This window comes from Phyllobates terribilis, unplaced genomic scaffold (genome assembly GCF_046119375.1).
Source record: "Phyllobates terribilis strain yellow unplaced genomic scaffold, ASM4611937v1 Scaffold_5__5_contigs__length_657084704, whole genome shotgun sequence".
NCBI classification, from domain to species: Eukaryota; Metazoa; Chordata; class Amphibia; order Anura; family Dendrobatidae; genus Phyllobates; species Phyllobates terribilis.
This window is the reverse complement of record NW_027362765.1, coordinates 396,610,373-396,631,067: the sequence shown is the minus strand read 5'-3', so window position 1 is coordinate 396,631,067 and position 20,695 is coordinate 396,610,373. Positions and strand designations below refer to the sequence as shown.

Genomic DNA, 20,695 nt, shown 5'->3' with positions numbered 1-20,695 from the left:
CCGTGTTTGGTTATGGAGGTGATTAGTCTCCTGGCTCGGAGTATTCAGTGCGTCCTGCCGTTCAACTCGCCGGTCCTAAGGGTGTAGGGCTCTCCCTCTGCTAGCCCCACGTTGGGTGCCAAAAATGTTAGGGTGAACACTTTGGTATGTTCACTAGTTGCCTGCTCCTGGCCTAATGGATATGATCAAGTGCATGCAAGAAAGAATAACATCAGACACACACACACAGTCAGATGTAAGCTCTCCTTGATCAGCTATGGCACAGCTCCAAGTGTCTTTATTCAACCCGAACATAGACTTATATAAACACTGTATGTGGGCTCGGTTAGCCCAGAATGTGAATAACCAGATGTATTGTTTGGTTAGTCCATGTGGGCGTGGTCCATAAGGTCATCAGGGGGCATAGTCCATGAGGTCATCAGGGGGCGTAGTCCATGAGGTCATCAGGGGTGTAGTCCATGAGGTCATCAGGGGGAGTAGTCCATGAGGTCATCAGGGGGCGTAGTCCATGAGGTCATCAGGGGGTGTAGTCCATGAGGTCATCAGGGGGCGTAGTCCATGAGGTCATCAGGGGGTGTAGTCCATGAGGTCATCAAGGTGGGTTAGTGCTTCTATAGAATGCAGTTTCCTTCCAGAACAGAGCATGGCGTGATGAAACAGGAAATGGCAGCCATCTTTTGATCTAAACAACCTTATGTAAGGTGAAATAATACACTTTGTGGGTCTTTTCTCTCAATCTCCTATGTCTTGAGGTTAATTAAGTATTTGATCCTATGGCTCTTCTCAACAGATGTATGACAGGTCGGGACTAGCAGTGCAACAGAGTTTAATCAATGATGTAGCAGAGCTGACATTGGAATAGTAGAGTTGTCTCAGTGATAGAGCACAGCTCAGTTTGTTATGCAGTCCAATGCAGAGCTGGCATCAGCACGAAAGAGTTGACTCCTCAGTATACCAGAGCTGAGTTTGTTACAGAGTCCAATATAGCAGAGCTGGTTAGCGGTATAGTAGAGTACACAGTGATGTGGCAGAGCTGGGTTTGAGAAGTGATCAAGGAATCCAGAAGTGAAGCAGTTCACAAATATGCTGTGGATGCAAACTACCTGAATACTCAGGGGCTAAACTGCCGCGTGAGCCTGCCTATGAGGCCTGAGTGCATGATATTAAGGGAGCGTGCCATGTTGACATGCCGAAAAACAGAGAGCGACAGCAGCAGAAGGATGACCAAGCAACCGGTGCTAGGCAAAGAAAATGTTGGGGAGTGCTGCCTTGTGGGAGGTTTGTGTGGCATCTTCCAAAAAGGAAAGACGTACAGAAAAAAAATCGGTTCTAGTTCCTGAATTTAAACAATGTGTAACAGATATAAAAAGGCCAGACAAGACAAATAAAACACATGTAATATAGGCCACTGAACCAAAACCTGTTTCTGAGGCCAAAAACTGACACTAGGATACAAACCTTATGACTGGCATGATAACAGAAAGAGCCATGTAATTTAATGATTATCTAAAACTAGATGGTGGTCCGATTCTAACGCATCGGGTATTCTAGAATATGTATGCGGCCGGCCGCGACCAATCAGCAAAGCAGTGTTTAAATTTGGTGCCAATATCGCTGATTGGTCGCGGCCGGCGACCAATCAGATAAGCGGTGTTTACATTTGGCGCCAATCAGCGAATCGTATTAGTGAGGATCGGGGAGCGGCGCTGCCTGTGCAGGTACTTCCGCTGTGAGCAGCCGGGAGATGAGCGGCTGCTCGCAGCAGAAGTATCCCGACCGGCGGCGTCGCTCCCCGGTCCTATCTTCACACTTGCCGTTGGGAGATCAGCGGCCCTAGCCGGTCATCTCCCGACTGCATCGCCGCTGACCTCCATGCGGCAGATGAGCCGCTAATGGCCGCCATCTTTTTCTGAAATCCAGCGTCGCTGATTGGCCGCGGCCGGACCAATCAGCAACGCGGGATTTCCTGGACAGAAGGAGACAGACAGACGTGATAAGACGATTATATATATTAGATAAGTATGAATAGATGCTTCCCCTAAAGAGAAGTCAAATAGTATTCACTAAAGAAAAAAGTGCACTGAATACTGTATATACAGATAATACATAAATAATGCAGTATTAAAGGAACATAAAAGTGGTAAGCAGTAACCAGGATCATATGGGAATGAGGATCCCGTGCGTATCACCACAGGGAGTGACTTCCTCAGGGGTAAAAGATTTACAAAGTTGCTGAACTTCGCATCTTAACTTTGCATCTGGGAAGAAAAAGAGCAATAAACAAAAAAATTCTGTGTGAAGGTGAAAATAGCCTTTATATTGTTCCAACAGATGATAAAATGTTGACTGTCTGAATGCAGCCTTAGGATATGTTCACATATCATGTTTTTTTCAGCGTTTTTTGATGCTTTTTTTATGCAAATTTTTAGCTGCGTTTTGCAGTACCAGCAAAGACTATGAGTTTCCAGAAATCATTATGGGTTTTTTTTGTTCAAGATTTTGAGCTTTGCATGTTTTTTTTTGTAAAATAGAGCCTGTCACTTCTGTCATAGGAAGTAATGGGTCGTGAAAAAAAACGCAATAAAAATGCAGGTGTCAAGTTTTCAGCCTTTTTTGAGCCTAAACCAGAATGAGATTTTGTTTTTCACTGAATTTTATTTACATGCATAACAGAGACGAAAGGCCAGTGAAAAAAATGCTGAAAAAATGCACCAAAAAAAAAGTAAGAAAACAGCAACAAAAATCCTGACCAACCTCCTGGCCAGAGATCAGGTTTTGCTGCAGAAAATGAACTCTGTAAAAACCATGATGTGTGAACATAGCCGTACTGTGGGTTTTATTGCAAATTCTCATTGGATCTAATGTTGGATTTTGCCCAGTTTTAAACCAGGTCCAGAAGGCATCTCAAGACCATGAATATTCACTCTAAAATGTGGTCTCATTACAAATGTCTGAATTTGGACTTTTCTGCTTCTAGGATCACAGACTAGAATTAACAATCCAAGGAGTAAAAAACACATAATACTTTATAAAACAGCACAAATATATTTTAATACATTGCAAACATTTAGGACTCTCTCACACTAGTGTATAACTTGGCCGAGTGCTATTCGATGTTTTATCAGATAGCACTCGGACCAATGTTATACTATGGGGCGGGACGGATCTACATTTTATTTCTTATGATGATTTAGCATGAGAAAAACATTGCAGCGTGCTGCGAGTGGCTCTCCAAGTCGGATCACACGCATTCATTGAAATCTATGGGTGCAAGTGAAACATTGGACTGCACTCAGATGTCATCCGAGTGCAGTCCGACATCCGCTGACACAGACAATGGAGAAGACATGGTTAGGGCAGCATGAATCATCAGACACTGGCCAGTTATATTTTACCTGAAAAGCTGTGGCTCTGGGTGACTAGTCCAAGAGGCTGGTCACCGGTGGCTTTTCCCCACCCTACTCCCTTTGAGTGACAGGTCTCTCCCTAAATGTGTATATAGCCAAAAGCTTGTCACTCAATGTGAACGGTGCCAGGAGAAGCCTTCGGGAATCTGACTCTTGGACCCGTCACTCAAGCCACATGGTCCCATAGTCACATATGTTTTCTCTGAAGGGTAAATAATACCTGGCTGAAATGCAGAGCCAGACTTCGATTCATGTGGGGTGCAGTTTGGGATATAAGAGTCAACTGTCAAGTTCCCTTTAAGTTTTGTGTCTTTTCTTCAGCGCACATTGGTAATGACATGCACGGTTTTTGATCTAAGCTGCATAAGACCTATAAATCCTTGTTATTCTAAACAGGGAATTATAGTAATAACCTCCTAAGGGAAATGAGGCAATGGTAATGGTGTTCTGTCATCACATTCAGTATAAATATTATACCCATAAACATACAGATCTAGCGTCAGGAAGAGAATATATATAGATGGCATCTTAAAGCTTCATCCAAGACCACCAGAATTATATATCTATATTGTGACAGAGTCACTGGTGAAGTATGTGAGGGGAGGTATGTTTCTCTACGGCTATTTGCCCTAGTGAACTGAACTACAACTTTCGTCCAGCTGTTAAATGTTGGAGGGTTTAATCACCATTTTGAAGGGCGTGATTTGCTGTGAATGACATAGAGATGGGAGGGAAGCCATTCACACTACCTCCCCTCAGGGTGTGGCTGAGCAAGGTTAAATGCTCAGTCACTATTTTTTTTTCTCTGGTGTGGTCTGGAGAGTGAAGTCTCCAGGCTGTGTGTGGTGAAGCCAGAGAGCTCCACCGAAGGACTGCTGTTTGGTGGGACTTCACTGTGTTACCCGGAGCAGGCGAAGCCCCGCTCACTTATGTACTGTGCTATACTTTATCTTTTGTTTTCCCGTTATCCTGGAGAGGACTTGTTTATTTTTGTGGAACCCTGCTGGAATTTATGCCGTCTAATAAAACAGCAGGAAGTTAACCTGAGAGAGCTGAGCAAGTCGCTTTACCACAATATATATCGCCATGTGTGATCCCACCATGAGACTGTTGCAGATTTCAGCTTTCAGCAGCATCATCAGCACTCGGATATTGTGGAAATAACGATCGCAGGCCCGTGCTGGAGTGGGGGCCCGCTTACGCCAATTTCACCTGGATGTGCGTCCTCAGATGCAATGTATTGTGATGCAGACACCCTGCAACTCTCTGCTCTGCAATACACACCGCTAGACAATCAGAGGCCGGCAGCTGATGTTGGCTAGCCAGTGATGCGCGACGCATAGCAGTGATGTCATATGCGCTGCCTGTGCCGGCATGCTGAAGTCAGCTGATGGCTACAGACGAAGAGGTCACGCGGCATTGGAACAAGGGAAGGTGAGTAAAATTGTTTGTTTCTTTTTAAAATGTGCTGGAGAAGAATGGAAGGGGCCTAGGATTGGGGACATTATGCCAGAATGGGGGCATTATACCAGAATGAGGACATTATGCCAGAATGGGGACCTTATACAGGGATCGGGACATTTTTCTAGGAAGAGTGACCTTACATGACATTATACCAGAATGGGGGACATTATAGCACTATGGGGAACATTATACCAGGATGGGTAAATTATACCAGGATGGGGACATTATACAAGGATGGGTAAATTATACCAGGATGGGAGACATTATACCAGGATGCGTAAATTATATCAGGATGGGGACATTATACCAGGCTGGGTAATTTATACCAGGATGGGTAAATTATACCAGGATGGGTAATTTATACCAGGATAGGGACATTATAACAGGATGGGTAATTTATACCAGGATGGGTAAACTATACCAGGATGGGTAATTTATACCAAGATGGGGACTTTATATTAGAATGGGTAAATTATACCAGGATGGAGACATTATACCAGAATGAGGACATTATACCAGGATGGGTAAATTATACCAGGATGGCAACATTATACTAGGATGAGGGACATTATACCAGGATTGGTAAATTATACCAGAATGAAGACATTATACCAGGATGGGGGACATTATACCAGGATGAGGACATTATACCAGAATGGGGACATTATACCAGAATGGGGACATTATACCAGGATAGGAGACATTATAAAAGGATGGGGACATTATATTAGAATGGGTAAATTATACCAGGATGGGGACATTATACCAGAATGAGGACATTATACCAGGGTGGGTAAATGATACCAGGATAGCAACATTATACTAGGATGGGGGACATTATACCAGGATGGATAAATTATACCAGAATGGGGACATTATACCAGGATGGAGGACATTATACCAGGATGGGGACATTATACTATGATGGGTAAATTATACCAGGATGGGGGACATTATACCAGGATGGTGTTAGAACCTTGCTCTTAGGTTTTTTTTCCTTTGCTGGTCACATGACCTTGTTGGCCTATTTAATCCTGCTCCGCCCTTCTGGCTTTGCTGGACTTCATTGTATATCTACTTTCTAGCTAGCCTGTGCTCTGTGTCTTGCTCTGTTAGTTTGCTTGGTCTACTGACCTCTATGTTCTATATATTTTGTTTGTTCTTCTGTCTGCTACTATTTCTGTTAGGAGTTGTCCCATATTCCTCCCAGTCCTTAGTACTTGTAGGGATTCCTTCCCCACATCTATAGGTCTCCGTACAGACTAGCTTAGGACTTTAGCAGGTCTGATCGCAGGATCAGGTTCCCTGTTACATCGTAGGGATTCAGCTGAGTTCTATCGTAGGGACAGATCTCCTCTCTTTCCTTAGCTCTGGTAGCAGAACATAACAGTAAGTCCAGCCAGCAAATTCTCTAAGGAAAAATTTTTCTGTTCCATCATGGTGTCGGTTCAGGATTTGGTGCATCGCCTGCAGGGACTCTCTCTGGAGGTGGCCGAGCTCCGTCAGCACGTGAGTAACTGTCCTGGAGCACATTTCTTGGAGCCTAAGGTATGTTTGCCGGATTTATTTTTTGGTGAACACCGAGAATTTTTTTCATTCAAAAATGCTTGCTTATTGTATTTTCGTTTGAGACCTAAGTCCTCTGGGGATGAATCCCAGCGCGTAGGGTTCATAATGTCACTTTTGCGCAAAGAGCCTCAGGAGTGGGTCTTTTCTTTGCAACCTAGTGATACATGCTTCAGATCAGTGGATAGTTTTTTTTCTGCTTTGGGACTATTATATGATGATCCTGACCGTGTCGCATCAGCTGAGACTGAGTTGAGACGTTTAAAACAAGGATCAGGTAATGTGGAAAAATTTTGTACTCATTTCCGTCGTTGGTCTACTCAAACAGGGTGGAACGATTCTGCTCTGAAAAGTCTATTTCTTGCTGGGCTCAGTGAAAGGGTTAAAGACCTGCTAATTGCTTATCCTACACCTGAAGATTTGCAACAGGCTATGCAATTAGCTATACGGGTGGATAGAAGACTGCGTGCAAGGGTTAATGAGAGCAAATCCTCTGCTATGTCAGTTTCTGGTTATGAGAATGTGTGTATTAACAGTGGTGAACCGATGGAGATTGGATCGGTGGCACTTCGCTCTCAAGAAAAAGACCGTCGATTTTTTGAAGGCTTGTGTTTCTATTGCGGAAAATCTGGTCATTTGATTAAAGGCTGTGAGCTTCGTATGAAGAAAGAAAAAAAAATGGTCAGTCATGCCCGTATTGCCTGTTTAAATTCCAAGGGTGTATTTTTAGCTGCTTCCACGATTGCTCAGGAAAAATTAATGGAATTTCGGGTGTTTGTCGATTGTGGGTCTACACTGAATGTAATTGATGGGGGATTCATGGAAAAACTCAATTTAAAACCTGAACCTTTATCATCCCCCATTGCTGTGGTTTCTGTGGATGGTTCCCCTTTGAAGAATATTACTCTCAAGGTCTGTGAATTTCCTCTCACTATTAATGGTGTTCACCATGAGAAATTGGATTTGGTAGTTTTGAATAACTTGCCTTCTCCAGTAATATTGGGATTGCCCTGGTTAAAATTTCACAATCCTGTACTGGATTGGTCTACCAGTGAAATTAAATCCTGGAGCCATAAATGTTATGACAAGTGTTGTAACGGGCGTATTGCAGCTTTGGATAGGGGAGAATTGCCTGTTCCTATTCAGGATTTTTGGAGAGTTTTTTCTGAGAAGGAATCGCAGGTTTTGCCTCCCCATAGAGACTATGATTGTTCTATTGAATTTGTCCCTGGAGCGACTCTTCCTAAAAGTCGTTTATTTAACCTTACTATTCCTGAGAGGAAGGCTTTGGAGGAATACATACAGACAAGTTTGGCCGCCGGTCACATTAGGCCCTCTAAGTCTCCTGTGGCGGTTGGATTTTTTTTTGTAAAAAAAAAGGACGGCGGTTTACGTCCTTGTCTGGATTTTCGTGAGATTAACAAAATTACTGTACGCAATCCTTACCCACTGCCATTGATTCCTGATCTGTTTAACCAGTTAATGGGGGCCAAGTGGTTCTCTAAAATTGACCTTAAGGGGGCATACAATCTGTTGCGCATGAAGGAGGGTGACGAATGGAAGACTGCTTTTAACACTCCTGTGGGTCATTTTGAGAATCTGGTTATGCCTTTTGGTCTTACTAATGCTCCTGCATTTTTTCAGAATCTGATTAATGACATCCTTAGACCTTTGATCGGTAAAAATGTGGTTGTGTATTTGGATGATATTTTGATTTATTCGCCGGATCTGGAGTCTCATTGGCGGAGCGTGCGTGAGGTATTACAGTTATTAATGGACAATTCGCTTTTTGCTAAGCTGGAGAAATGTGAGTTCGCTGTACAGAGAATTAGTTTTTTGGGCTACATTATCTCCAGCAAAGGTTTTGAGATGGATCCGGTTAAGGTTCAGGCTGTGCAGGAATGGCCTAGGCCTATTGGTTTGAAATCGATACAGAGGTTTTTGGGTTTCGCCAATTACTATAGAAAATTCATAAAAAATTTTTCTAGTATTGTCAAACCTCTGACTGATCTCACCAGGAAAGGTGCTGATGCGGTTCAGTGGTCTTCTGAGGCCATTGAAGCTTTTGTGTATCTCAAGGAGAGGTTCACCTCTGCTCCCATCCTTATGCAGCCTGATGTTACTAGGCCGTTTTTGGTTGAGGTTGATGCTTCCTCTGTGGGGGTTGGCGCAGTATTGTCTCAGGATAACGGGGATGGATTACATCCCTGTGCCTTTTTTTCAAAAAAATTTTCGGAGACTGAACTGAATTACGATATTGGTAATCGGGAATTATTGGCTATTAAACTCGCATTTGAACACTGGCGCCACTTCTTGGAAGGTGCGGAATTTCCCATTCAGGTTCTTACGGATCATAAAAATCTGATATATCTTGATGCTGCCAAGCGCCTGAATGCCCGTCAGGCTAGGTGGGCACTGTTTTTCTCGCGGTTTAATTTCTCCGTTACTTACATCCCTGGTACTAAGAATGTTAAGGCGGATGCCTTGTCTCGCAGTTTTTCTCCCATAGTCGGTGCTGAGAAAGAGGAAAACATTTTACAAGAAGGTGTTGTGATAGCTGCTTTGGACTCCGTTTTGGAAAATGAGATTCTTAAAGCACAGGAGAATGCCCCTTCTAACACTCCTCATGGGAGGTTGTTTGTGCCTGGGACCTTTAGGAGAGATTTGTTTGTTGAGTGTCACGAATCTCGGTTGGCAGGTCATCCCGGAATCTCTGAGACCAAGAGACTGGTGGGTCGCAGTTTTTGGTGGCCTGGATGGCAGAAGGAAGTCATTAAGTGGGTGCGTTAATGTACTATATGTACTAGATCTAAGTCCTCACATACTCCTGCTGCGGGGTTGCTTTGTCCTTTGGAGGTTCCCAGTGCTCCTTGGACACATTTGGCTATGGACTTTATAACTGACCTTCCCCCCTCTGAGGGTTTTACTGTCATCTGGGTGGTCGTGGACCGTTTGTCACGGGTGTGTTGCCACGAAGATCGTCACGAGTACACAGCCTGACTTCTCGCAGCTGACTTGTTGGTGCTTTGTGTTTTCTCGGCAGTGAAGGAGTTAATTCTCTCTCTCTCTGGGCTAGCTGAGGTCCAGCCTCGCCCAGCTGCAATCAATGCTTCGTTAGTGAGACTCCTTTATATTCCTGCAGGTCTGTTTGTGAGGTGTCGGTGAAAGCTTTTCATTCTGACTTACAGAGCGGATCGTGGTGTTTGGAGTTGCTGAGATAAGTGTATTTGAAAGTGTTATTTCCCTTTCCTCGCTTTATCATTTATCTCCTTTCCCGTTGGTGTTCCCTCTGTTGTAGTTTTGTTGAAGTTGTATGCAAGGTGGTTTTGGTTTTTCCCTTGTACTGTCTCGTTCGTCTAAATACTGTGTGTGGGCATATTATTGCTGGTTCCCTATTGTTGTGATCGGGGTCCTTCTCAGGACTAGATTACTGTGGTGCAGGGATCCTCAGGAGGTAGGGGTTACGCTGGCGGCCTGGACCTCTGTACCTTTAACAGTACCTCCAGGATGAGGGATTAGTCAGGGCCCCAGCTTAGGGTCAGCTTAGGCCCCCTACCTCCAGTATTCTGTGACAGTGTGACATTTTCACCGACCATCTTAGTTTTTCTCCAGCTACCATGGATCCAGTAGCCGGTCTAGCTCAGCAGTTGCAGAGTTTGTCCATGGGGCTGGCGGACGTTAGGTCCAAGGTTTTGCATCCTCTGGAGCAAGCCGGACCAGAACCTAAAGTAGCTCTCCCTGACAGGTTCACTGGGGGGCGGGACAAGTTTTTTGTTTTCCGGGAGGCATGCAAATTGTACTTTCGGCTGCGGCCTCGGTCATCGGGCAGTGAAGAACAAAGGGTGGGAATTGTCATCTCGCTCCTACAAGGGGACCCACAATCTTGGGCGTTCTCTCTTCCCCCTAGCTCCCCAGTTCTCCAGTCAGTGGATAGGTTTTTCGCTGCTTTGGGACTCGTGTATGATGACCCAGATCGGATCTCCCTTGCTGAGTCTAAGTTACGTAGGATTCAGCAGGGAGATCGTCCGGCGGAGGAATTCTGTTCGGAGTTCCGTAGGTGGGCCACGGACACCCAGTGGAATGACCCGGCTCTTAGGAGCCAGTTTTGTCATGGTTTATCCGACAAATTACAGGATGTGTTGGCACAGTATGACTCTCCCGCGTCACTGGAAGCCGCTATGGCCCTTGCTATTCGCGTTGACAGACGGCTTCGGGAGAGGTGCGGGATAACTCTACCCCCTGTAATGTCTCCACCTCTTACAAGGTCCCCTCATATGGTGGTTCCCCTGGTCAGTCCGGAGGAGCCTATGCAATTAGGAGGGACATCATTTCGGGGAAGGGGACCGGTGGTGCGCCATAAGACAGGAAGGTGTTTCCTCTGCGGGAAAAAGGGACATTTTATTGGGGGGTGTCCATCCCGTCCCTTGCTGAGTAAAGAGTCGTCGAAAAAACTGTTGATCCCAGGTTGTGTGGTGGACGGCAATCTGGGAGTAGGTATTTCGTCCCTAGGTTCGTCTCAGTTTCTCGTACCAGCGGAGGTGGTGGTGGGTACGAGAACTGAGAGGATATCTGTTCTTCTGGATAGTGGGGCCGGGGCTAATCTGGTTGATGCTCGGTTTGCCCGGGTTCAAGGTATGCGATTGAGTGAGTTGGCTAAACCCATCCCCATATTCTCGATCGATGCCAGGCCTCTCGGTCAGGGAAGTTTTTTGCAAGCTGTGCATGGCGTAAAACTTCAAGTGGGGGCAATACATAAAGAACTGTTGTCTTGCTACGTGTTGGAGGGTCTTCCCACTCCTATAGTGTTGGGCCTTCCTTGGTTAGCTAAGCATAACCCTGTTATTAATTGGCAAACCAGAGAGATAAGCCAATGGAGTAAATTCTGTAATAAAAACTGCATGAACACGGTCATCGGTGCGGTTACTCCTTGGGTCTTACCTCCATTTCTGGCAGACTTTGAGGATGTATTCTCGGAGAATGGGTGTCAGGAACTACCTCCTCATCGCGAGTATGACTGTTCTGTAAAACTGCTCCCTGAGGCCAAGTTACCTAAAGCTAGGTTGTATAACCTTTCTGGTCCTGAGAGGCAGGCCATGAAGGATTATATTTCTGAAAGTCTGGCTAAGGGGCATATTAGACCTTCATCTTCACCGGTGGCCGCGGGGTTCTTCTTTGTTAAGAAGAAAGATGGAGGCCTACGCCCTTGCCTGGATTTCCGTGAACTTAATCGGATTACGGTCCGAGATCCGTATCCGCTCCCACTTATTCCCGATCTCTTTAATCAGATCGTGGGCGCCAAATGGTTCTCTAAGTTGGATCTCAGGGGGGCGTACAATTTGATTAGGATGAAGGAGGGGGATGAGTGGAAGACGGCTTTTAACACTCCGGAGGGGCATTATGAGAACCTTGTCATGCCATTCGGTCTGACTAATGCCCCGGCGGTGTTTCAACACTTTGTTAATGATATTTTTCGCCACCTGGTGGGACAGTTTGTTGTCATATATCTGGATGATATCTTAATTTACTCGCCGGATCTGGTGTCTCATCAGGAGCACGTTAGACAGGTGTTACAGATCTTGCGGGATAATAAACTGTATGCCAAGTGGGAAAAGTGTGTGTTCGCCGTACAGGAACTCCAGTTTTTAGGCTTCCTGGTTTCTGCGTCCGGTTTTCGTATGGACCCTGGGAAAGTGCGGGCAGTTCTTGAGTGGGATCGGCCGGAGAATCTTAAGGCACTACAACGTTTCCTGGGGTTTGCTAACTATTACCGGAAGTTCATTCGTAATTTCTCGTCCGTGGTTAAGCCTCTCACAGACATGACTAAAAAGGGGACGGATTTTTCTAGGTGGTCTGACAAGGCTTGTCAAGCATTCTCCTCCTTGAAAAAATGTTTTGCCTCGGCACCCATACTCATTCAACCTGATGCGTCTCAGCCATTCTTTGTTGAGGTAGACGCTTCCGAGGTAGGGGTGGGAGCAGTATTGTCACAGGGTTCGTCCCCTGGTAAGTGGCATCCGTGCGCCTTTTTCTCTAAAAAATTGTCGTCCGCTGAGAGGAATTACGATGTCGGCAATAGGGAACTCCTGGCCATTAAGTTAGCTTTTGAGGAGTGGCGCCATTTTTTGGAGGGGGCAGTTCATCCGGTCACCGTCATCACCGATCACAAGAACCTGCTATATCTGGAGTCCGCTAAACGTCTGAATCCCAGACAAGCTAGGTGGTCATTGTTTTTTACCAGGTTTAATTTCGTCGTTACATATCGTCCTGGGTCTAAAAATGTAAAGGCGGATGCCTTATCTCGTAGTTTCCCTGGGGCCGGGAATACGGACGACCCGATTCCTGTTCTTCAGGAGGGGGTGGTGGTTTCGGCAGTATGCTCTGAGCTGGAGGAGGAGATATTGGAGGCTCAGGGGGACGCCCCTGTTGGACCTCCGGGGAGACTGTTCGTTCCAGATCAGTTGCGACAAAAGGTGATCGAGGCACACCATAACTCAGTTTTTGCAGGACACCCGGGGAGTAAAGCAACTGTGGATCTCCTCTCGCGTCGGTTTTGGTGGCCTAACTTACATAAAGAGGTGGTAACTTTTGTCGCGTCCTGTGGGGTTTGTGCGCGCTCTAAGACCTCACATACCCGTCCGTCTGGGGCCCTCTTACCTTTGAAGATCCCGGAGCGTCCTTGGACTCATCTGTCTATGGACTTTATTACGGACCTCCCTCCGTCTTCGGGTAAAACGGTCATACTCGTTGTAGTGGACAGGTTCAGCAAGATGGCACATTTTATCGCTCTTCCGGCTCTCCCTAATGCTAAAACTCTTGCGCAGGTGTTCATTGGGGAGATTGTGAGGCTTCACGGGGTACCCTCCGAGGTGGTGTCTGATCGGGGGTCTCAGTTTGTGTCCAAGTTCTGGAAGGCGTTTTGTGCACGGCGGGGGATGCTTTTGTCATTCTCGTCGGCTTTTCATCCTCAGACCAATGGTCAGACGGAACGTATGAACCAGAGCTTGGAGACATATCTTCGGTGTTTTGTGTCAGAGAACCAGGAGGACTGGGCTTCTTTCCTACCTCTGGCAGAGTTTGCTCTCAATAATAGGCGAAGCGAGTCCACGGGTAAGTCCCCGTTTTTTGGGGCATATGGTTTTCACCCCCAGTTTTGTACTTTCAGTAGGGGGGGCTCTTCGGGGGTTCCGGAGGAGGAACGATTTTCCTCATCTCTCGCTTCAGTATGGAGAGGGGTGCTGAAGAATCTGAATACTATGGGGAACCGATACAAACGTATGGCTGATAGGAGGAGAGTGTCTGGTCCGGACCTAAGTGTGAACGATCAGGTATGGTTGTCTACCAGGAATATTAAACTTAAGGTTCCCTCCTGGAAACTGGGTCCCAGGTTCATCGGGCCGTACAGAATCAGTTCTGTTATTAATCCGGTGGCATTCCGTCTTGACCTCCCCCCTACGTTTAAAATTCACAACGTGTTTCACAGATCATTGCTTAAGAGGTATGTGGCGCCGGTGGTACCGTCACCTTTACCTCCCCCTCCTGTGGTTGTCAATGGTAACTTGGAGTTCCAGGTATCGAGGGTCATTGATTCACGCTTTAATCGCCGGTCCCTTCAGTACTTGGTTCATTGGAAGGGGTATGGTCCTGAGGAGAGGATGTGGGTTCCTGCGTCGGATATTAACGCAGACCGATTAGTTCGGGCCTTCCACACGACTCACCCGGATAAACCTGGCCCTGAGGGTCCGGAGGCCCCTCGTAGAAGGGGGGGTACTGTCACGGGTGTGTTGCCACGAAGATCGTCACGAGTACACAGCCTGACTTCTCGCAGCTGACTTGTTGGTGCTTTGTGTTTTCTCGGCAGTGAAGGAGTTAATTCTCTCTCTCTCTGGGCTAGCTGAGGTCCAGCCTCGCCCAGCTGCAATCAATGCTTCGTTAGTGAGACTCCTTTATATTCCTGCAGGTCTGTTTGTGAGGTGTCGGTGAAAGCTTTTCATTCTGACTTACAGAGCGGATCGTGGTGTTTGGAGTTGCTGAGATAAGTGTATTTGAAAGTGTTATTTCCCTTTCCTCGCTTTATCATTTATCTCCTTTCCCGTTGGTGTTCCCTCTGTTGTAGTTTTGTTGAAGTTGTATGCAAGGTGGTTTTGGTTTTTCCCTTGTACTGTCTCGTTCGTCTAAATACTGTGTGTGGGCATATTATTGCTGGTTCCCTATTGTTGTGATCGGGGTCCTTCTCAGGACTAGATTACTGTGGTGCAGGGATCCTCAGGAGGTAGGGGTTACGCTGGCGGCCTGGACCTCTGTACCTTTAACAGTACCTCCAGGATGAGGGATTAGTCAGGGCCCCAGCTTAGGGTCAGCTTAGGCCCCCTACCTCCAGTATTCTGTGACAGTGTGACACCGTTTTAGCAAGATGTGTCACTTGGTTCCTTTCGTCAAACTGCCCTGCGCTAAAACTCTCGCTAAGGCCTTTGTCAAGGAAATTGTCAGACTTCATGGCGTTCCTACTGACATTGTTTCTGATAGGGGTCCTCAGTTCGTGGCTCGTTTTTGGCGTGCCTTTTGTGACAGGTTGGGAGTTCATTTGTCGTTCTCGTCCGGATATCATCCTGATCTAATGGCCAGACAGAAAGGAAAAACCAGGATGTTGAGCAGTTCTTGCGTTGTTTTGTGGCAGACAATCAAGAGGGGTGGTCTGAGTTTCTGCCACTTGCTGAATTTGCTCTGAACAATCATACATCTTCTTCTGCTGGTTGTTCGCCTTTTTTTTGTTGTTCTGGGAGACATCCGTCGTTTGGGTCGTTCTCCAAGTTGGGATCTGCCGTGCCTGAGGAGGAGAATTTTTCCGGTGATTTGGAGAGAGTTTGGACGGATGTGCGTGGTAATCTTCAGGAGGCCAACAGAAAATCTAAAGACTACTTTGATAGGAAACGACAGGAAGTTTTGTTCGCTGTTGGTGACATGGTTTGGTTGTCCTCTAGGAATCTGCGGTTGAGGATTCCTTCAAAGAAATTGGGTCCCAAGTTTGTAGGGCCCTTTAAGGTGCTTCAGGTTGTCAACCAATCTGCTGTTAGGTTGGAGGTTCCTACCTCCTGGAGAATTAATCCGGTATTTCATGTCTCTCTGTTGAAAAAAGCTGTTGTATCGGATTGTGACGCCTCTGCCTCTGTTCCTCCGGTGGTGGAGGACGGGGAATATGAAATTTCTCGCATCCTTAACTCTAGACGGTATAGAGGTAGTTTGCAGTATCTTGTGGCCTGGAAAGGTTTCGGTCCCGAGGATAACTCTTGGGTGAGGTCGGATGATGTTTCCGCGTCCAGACTTATCAGAGCGTTTCACAGGAGATTTCCTGATAAGCCTGGTCCTAGGGGATCCGGAGGATCCTCTTAGAAGGGGGGGTACTGTTAGAACCTTGCTCTTAGGTTTTTTTTCCTTTGCTGGTCACATGACCTTGTTGGCCTATTTAATCCTGCTCCGCCCTTCTGGCTTTGCTGGACTTCATTGTATATCTACTTTCTAGCTAGCCTGTGCTCTGTGTCTTGCTCTGTTAGTTTGCTTGGTCTACTGACCTCTATGTTCTATATATTTTGTTTGTTCGTCTGTCTGCTACTATTTCTGTTAGGAGGTGTCCCATATTCCTCCCAGTCCTTAGTACTTGTAGGGATTCCTTCCCCACATCTATAGGTCTCCGTACAGACTAGCTTAGGACTTTAGCAGGTCTGATCGCAGGATCAGGTTCCCTGTTACATCATAGGGATTAAGCTGAGTTCTATCGTAGGGACAGATCTCCTCTCTTTCCTTAGCTCTGGTAGCAGAACATAACAGATGGGGGACATTATACCAGGATGGGTAATTTATACCAGGATGGGGACATTATACCAGGATGGGAAAATTATACCAGAATGGGTAATTTATACAAGGATGTGAACATTATTCCAGGATGGGGGACATTATGCCAAAATGGGGACAATATACCAAGAAGGGGCCCAGGATGGGGGAAAAATGTTATAGCATTATTACTGAAAGGGGCCAGGATGGGGGAGATTAATACAAGAAGGAGACAGGACAGGGGACATTATAACATGGATGTCGAACACGTATGTTTTATAGGATCTAGGATGCTATAAGGGTCCATACATCTGACCAACATGCAGATGAGGGCTCAGGTCGAAACTTTGCACCGGTGCCCATCAGACTTTAGCTTCACCACTGGCGAGCGCAGTCGATTTGTACACAGTTTAGGCATTATGTAATTTCACATTCATTCTATTTTTATATCCTTTGTGGAGAGTATTTATCTATGAATCACCTTCATCTTTTAGGGTTTGTAATAAGTGCTGTCAATTTTATTTATTGTAACTTGTTCTCAGACTAAGTACATTCCTTTCCTAAATAGATGCAAAACCCTGAAATGTAAAAATAGCCTTAAATGTTTTTTATTTTTTTTCTGGGATTTTAATATTGTGTCTAATATCTGATCACTTGAGTAGAAGAGATATAGTCAGATGTACATGTACAGTGCACTGCTTCCACCTCCCTGATCGGTGGATGTCCTGTGCGTTGGGCCCCCACCCACCTGACATTGATAACCTATTGTAAAGCTAGGGTAACATGGCAGTATTTTCTCTAATGCGAGACAATCGGGCCAATTATGCTAATCACACTCTGATCAGAGTCTGATCACAGTGTGATCCGATTTTCTCGGATGAGAAGAAGATGGAAAAAGTTTCTCCACCATCTCCATTCGGATCGGTCTGCACTCAGATGTCATCCGATTGCAGTCCGATGTTTTCCACACACTCATTGCCTTGCATGGCTCAGTGTGATCCGATAATCAGATCCAATGCTCAGCACTTCACATGATCTGCCACTAGGAGGGTACAGGAGGGTATTATCCTATCGGGATGATAGAAAATATTACAATTATAGTGCGTAGTAAGATCTGACAGAGCATTTGGATAATTCTTGTATACTTGAATCCCTCCTCCCTCTTACAGACATTAGCTCCTTACATGATGCAGATGTTGCTGCCACTTTATACAACACCGCAACAGCTGCAGCTCTTGATTCGGTCGCCCCCCTCGCACATACCAAAACTCGCACAATCAACAGACAACCCTGGCACACCAGCCTAACTAAAGAGCTGCGACGGGCCTCCAGGGTTGCTGAGAGGAGATGGAAAAGGTCCCACTCCAATGAGCACTTCATCGCATTCAAACAGTCCCTCACTACCTTCAAGTCCACACTCACTGCAGCAAAACAAACATACTTTGCATCTCTCATATCCTCCCTGTCTCACAACCCCAAACAACTATTCAACACCTTCAATTCTCTCGTCCATCCCCCAGTGCCTCCTCCCTCTCCTCTTATTTCAGCCGAAGACTTTACCTCATTCTTCAAGCAGAAGATTGACACCATCAGACAAAGCTTTTGCCTAAAGCCCCCTCAGCCCCTCCCCACACCTACTCAACCCTCCTCCTCCAAAACCACCTTCTCCACCATTACGGAAGATCAACTTTCTCTATACTCTCCAAATCACACCTCACCACCTGTAAACTTGACCCAATCACGTCCCACCTCATCCCAAACCTTACCATTATCTTCATCCCAGCCCTAGTCCACCTCTTCAACCTGTCACTAACAACTGGTGTCTTCCCCTCATGCTTCAAACATGGCTCAATCACACCCATCCTCAAAGAGCCCTCCCTTGACCCATCCTCTCTGACTAGCTATCGCCCCATATCACTTCTCCCCTATGCCTCAAAACTACTGGAACAACACGTCCATTCTGAACTGTCCTCCCACCTCTCCTCCTGCTCCCTCTTCGACCAAATACAATCTGGTTTCAGACCGCACCATTCCACTGAAACTGCCCTGACTAAAGTCACCAACGACCTACTAACCGCCAAATCTAAGCGACACTACTCTGTCCTCCTCTTCCTAGATCTGTCATTTGCCTTCGACACAGTGGACCATTCCCTCTTACTACAAACTCTCTCATCTCTCGGCATCACAGACTTGGCCCTATCCTGGATCTCCTCATACCTAACAGACCGGACATTCAGTGTCTCCCACTCACAGACCACCTCCTCATCTCGCCCCCTATCTGTCGGTGTCCCCCAAGGTTCAGTTCTCGGACCCCTGCTCTTCTCCATCTACACCTTCGGCCTGGGACAGCTCATAGAGTCTCACGGCTTTCATTATCACCTCTATGCTGATGACACACAGATCTACCTCTCTGGACCCGATATCACCTCCTTACTAACCAAAATCCCACAATGTCTGTCTGCTATTTCATCCTTCTTCTCTGCTAGATTTCTAAAACTTAACATGGACAAAACAGAATTCATCATCTTTCCGCCATCTCATTCACCCCTCCATCTGACCTATCTATCAACATCAATGGCTGTCCACTCTCCCCAGTCCCTCAAGCTCGCTGCCTTGGGGTAACCCTGGGACTCTGAACTCTCCTTCAAACCACATATCCAAGCCCTTTCCACTTCCTGCCGACTCCAACTCAAAAATATCTCCCGGATCCGCCCATTCCTCAACCATGAATCTGCAAAAACACTAGTGCACGCCCTCATCATCTCCCTCCTTGACTACTGCAACCTCCTGCTCTGTGGCCTCCCTTCCAACACTCTCGCACCCCTCCAATCTATCCTAAACTCTGCTGCCCGACTAATCCACCTGTCCCCCCGCTATTCACCGGCCTCTCCTCTCTGTCAATCTCTTCACTGGCTCCCCATTGCTCAGAGACTCCAGTTCAAAACCCTAACCATGACATACAAAGCCATTCACAACCTGTCTCCTCCATATATCTCTGACCTAGTCTCCCGTTACATACCTGCACGCAACCTCCGATCCTCACAAGATCTCCTTCTCTACTCCCCTCTTATCTCCTCCTCCCACAATCGCATACAAGATTTCTCCCGTGCTTCCCCCCTACTCTGGAACTCTCTACCCCAACACATCAGACTCTCGCCTACCGTGGAAACTTTCAAAAGGAGCCTGAAGACTCACCTCTTCCGACAAGCCTACAACCTGCAGTAACCACCTCTCCACCATACCGATCCATGACCAGCTCTACCCTCACCTACTGTATCCTCACCCATCCCTTGTAGATTGTGAGCCCTCGCGGGCAGGGTCCTCGCTCCTCCTGTACCAGTCGCTGTCACATTGTGTTCAAGATTATTGTAATTGTTCTTGTATGTATACCCCTTTTTCACATCTAAAGTGCCATGGAATAAATGGCGCTATAATAATAAATAATAATAATAATACTATAAAGACAATTCCACTTTAATAAGTTGCTTTATAGATGATTAATATAATAGCTTACTGTAGAAAGCCGTGCATCTGTGTGATCAGGACACGATGATGGTGAGCGTTAGTGAAAACCAGACTATGGAGCTGTTATGGGAAAAGGTACAAGTACAGAGGAATTAGGTCAGGTATATAGAGTGTGGAGGAGAAAACACACACCAAACCTTTCTGTGGCAAAACACCACAATGTCTCCCATGTTGTCGGATGAAATGTCCTTGTCAAGACTCAAATCACATGCACAATGTTCCCTTTAAGGCATTAAACCATTTTAAGCCCTTCTACATGTATTTTTTTATTTTATTTTTTTTTTGCAATGTGTAACTGAAAACAGAGTCCCATATTCAGTTCCATCCTGAAAGTGTATTCTATGGAAAGTGTGCAGTGAGCATGCATGTAGTGTGAAAAGGAAGAAGGAGGGACAGGTGACCTGTTACCGTCCTCTGAGTTACCTGCATTATATTACTAGGGCTACATTTCATTTTCAGCCAAACCTTTAGGGACAGGGTCAGCAGTAATTTCATTATCATCAGTGTATTCAAGTTTTAGCCCACTGTAGGTGTGACGACTGTGGGTGTGGACCCACTGCTCCACTGGCCGGGTGTAACATACCTGGCGGCGTCCTTGCATAGTGGTCCTTCTCCCACTGTGCAAGAGCGCGCACTTGATCTCCAATCCAGAATGTCTCTCTGGCTTCCCTCCATGCTGTCTGCTTGCCTCTGTTTCTGCTGCTTAAGGGCGGCGCCCGATCACTTCCTGCTTCTTGTACCTGCTTCAACAATTTAACCCTTTTATAGCTAGATTGGCGCATCTGGGGGAAGAAAAGACTAACCCTGAGCACCAAATCATGCCAACTCATGTTACATATAATAGATTTGAGAAACACAGAGTTGTTTTATAGGCATAAAACATTCAAATTTTATTACAACATTTAAAA

The 20,695-nt window shown here is 46.1% G+C and overlaps 1 long non-coding RNA gene across 1 annotated transcript; it reads right to left on the bottom strand.

The window, feature by feature from the left end:
* Positions 1–259: 259 nt before the first annotated feature.
* Positions 260–20,491, bottom strand: LOC141271225 (uncharacterized). Its single transcript, XR_012321867.1, has 3 exons — positions 20,371–20,491; positions 19,777–19,847; positions 260–628 (listed from the first exon to the last, which is right to left on the bottom strand). It is a non-coding gene; the product is annotated as an uncharacterized lncRNA (long non-coding RNA).
* Positions 20,492–20,695: the final 204 nt, after the last annotated feature.